Here is a 3,012-nt window from a genome sequence, read left to right as displayed (position 1 = left end):
GGCTTACTGGGAAAAAAAAAAAAGTTACAATTTTATGCTTCCAGCACTTTTGAAACATAGTCTTCAAGAAGGAAATATTTTCTAATCACTGTAACTTACTGCACTCACATATTTCATCATTTGGAAATGTATAAATAAACATGATGAATCTTGTAGATATAACTTTCTCAAGCATCTTTAGTTATAGAAAGAAATGATAAATTTTGGGTGTTTCATTTATATATCATTCTCTAAAAGTGTAGAACAAAAAAACAAAACTATCCAAAAATGATGGCAGGACAAAATAAGAAAATACATGATACTACTCCACAATTCTCAGACACTGAAAAATTTACATGACATATCATAAAATGCTATGGCTGAGATACAGAACATTCAACTGTATACTGAAAAAAAAAAAAAAAAAAAAAAAAAAAAAAAAAAAAAAAAAAAAAAAAAAATCACTAGTCATTGTTTATTTGATGAAAAAATATGGCACAACTGAATATCAGCCATTAACCTAAAAATGGGATTGATAGTGGCCAAAATGGGGACTTGGGGTGAGACCCTTTGATGTAAAAGAAAAGGATTTTTTTTTAATTTTGTTTCTTGAAATTTTATTATCATATAGGATCGATAGGGGGTCCTTTGTTTGCATTTTACTTTCAAAGTGTTCATGTTCCTATGATTGTTTGGCTAGCATGAAAATCTAAATCCTTTTCTTTTCTTTTCTTTCCTTTGTGGGGAGAACTAGTGGGGCAGTGGATGGATTTGGATCACTGGCAGGTAGGTTTGAAGTTTCTCCATGGATTTTGTGCTAGCCTTGTCACTTGTCCATGCCCCTTCATGTAAGTAAGGAGGAACTTCCTCTTTTTAGTTAAATTCTAATTCTCTATATCAGAACATAAATTTTTACACACACACACACACACATATATATCAATAATCATTGTTCATTCCTCTATTTCTCACATGTTCATCAATTCATCCTTTGTAGTCCAAGATACAAAATCTGACTGCTAATGTGTGTGTGTGTGTGTGTGTGTGTGTGTGAAACTTGTTGACTGGTATGCAGAGTCATGAGCAAACTTTAATGACTATATTTTAAGCTTAAAACAATGGCTCCTCTGTTTAGTTGGATTTATAATTTTCTTATATTGAAAACACCAGGGCTATATTAGAAGGACATAGATAAATCCATAGAGCCGACTACACATCAAACACAATTAATTCATACATGAGCAATAATTACTCCCAGAAAAGCCTTAAGCTCAGAAGAAAAGAAAAAAAAAGCATCAGTTAGCAGCTCTATCTCGTACTCAGATAGTACATAACATTTTATCTTAGAACCGTCAACAATCAATGAACAATACATTATTGCCAAAGTAGTCGTGCTGCTGTTGATCAAAGAACTCAAAACTAGTGTTCTACTTCTATTGTGTTGGGCTTTTCCATTGACTTGCAGATCATTCTATAAATCTATCATATATAGAAAAAGGCAAAACTGAAAGAGAAAAAACCAGTGAACCTAAAATTTCAATACAAATCATAGAATAAAACATTTTAGTAAATGTTAACTACTCCTAGTTTTTTAGTTTTTCTCTATAATTAGAATCCAAGGACGTGATAGGAGAAATAGGGAAACTTTAATAATGAACAATCTCTTACAGTGAGAACTAATGGTTGGACTAATGCAGATGCAACAACAAAATTGTAGTGGACAAGTATATTTATTATTAGTTTTACTCTTTACTAAATATATGTTTACTTATGCCAAGATTTCATGTTTTTTGTTTTGTTATTTTGAAGGGTTCTGATTCTTTAAATGCTCCTCCTAGACCTCCAAATTCATTTTCTAGTCGTGATGCCAATTCAGTTAAGGTTATAAACTTTTTTAATTTCTCTTATATGTTAAGTTTCCATTTATTATAATGCACGCTTAATGAATTTATAAAAAATGTAGAGTAATTCAAATCAAATGGGCAAGAAGACTTGTTGAAGTTGAAGTTGAAGTTGAAGTTGAAGCTGAAGATGGGGGAGTGGATGTGCTTTCTGAATTTCTTTCGCTGTGGATGGGTTCTTTTTGAAAAACTTATACTACATTTGCCAAAAATTCTTAATTCTTTTTGTGTGACATTTAGTAGCTTTATCTAGACAATTTGGATTGTATCTTCATATTGGCAGATTAACTTGTGGTTGTATAACATTTTCGCTTTTAGTATTTTTCATATTGGCAGTAGGTTTAACTTGTGGTTGTACTATGTAAAAACAATTTGGGTGGTATTTTTATAGACTTGTGTTATATTGGGATGACATTAGTAGCCGTAAAGATTTTTTTCTCCAAAAACAATAAGGGGAAAAAAAAAATTAAATAACCCTTACAAGCGCTCTTTTAAGAAGCGCTGGCATAGAGGGGGGGGGGGGGGGAATAACAAAATGGCCCTTTACCAGCGCTTTTTGAAAAAGCACTGGCAAATATGCTTTACCAGCGCTTCTCCAAAAGCGCTGGTAAATGGCTTTTACCAGCGCTTCTTCAAAAGCGCTGGTAAATCTTTACCAGCGCTTTTGAGGAAGCGCTGGTAAAAGCCACTTACCAACGCTTCTCCAAAAGCGCTGGTAAAGCCTTACCAATGCTAGATTTACCAGCGCTTTTAAAGAAGCGCTGGTAAAACGCTAGTAATTGAATTACCAGCACTTAGTAAGGCTTTTACCAGCGTTTTTGAGCACTGGTAAAAGCCAAAACTGTTGTAGTGGCTCAACACGAACACACTCTATATCTAGAACTAACGAGCACTTGAAAAATATTATAGTGGGTCAGGCCCACGAACAAATTCTTTCTACAACAACCCAAGCAGAGACCGAAGAAACTATATATCTATAGCTAACCCATGCAATAGCTAAGTAGTCCATATATAGATATAGATACACACTAAAGGAACCTCACTAGAATATAAGGTTGTCTCAACCTGAATAGTAGGCAACATGCAAACGCACATATAGTGGGCACGAATGCCTAGACCTATCAGGGAAACA

General features: G+C 33.6%; 1 long non-coding RNA gene across 1 annotated transcript; it reads left to right on the top strand.

Moving 5' to 3' along the window:
- Positions 1–1,078: 1,078 nt before the first annotated feature.
- LOC132288394 (uncharacterized) lies at positions 1,079–2,270 on the top strand. Its single transcript, XR_009473739.1, has 2 exons — positions 1,079–1,860; positions 1,943–2,270. It is a non-coding gene; the product is annotated as an uncharacterized LOC132288394 (long non-coding RNA).
- The last annotated feature ends 742 nt before the right edge of the window (positions 2,271–3,012 follow it).

This window comes from Cornus florida, unplaced genomic scaffold, assembly GCF_030987335.1.
Source record: "Cornus florida cultivar Cherokee Brave unplaced genomic scaffold, ASM3098733v1 CherokeeBrave_3.0.0_Hap2_Chr02, whole genome shotgun sequence".
NCBI lineage: Eukaryota > Viridiplantae > Streptophyta > Magnoliopsida > Cornales > Cornaceae > Cornus > Cornus florida.
Note: the sequence above shows the minus strand (reverse complement) of the source record. Positions and strands in the feature narration are given on the sequence as shown.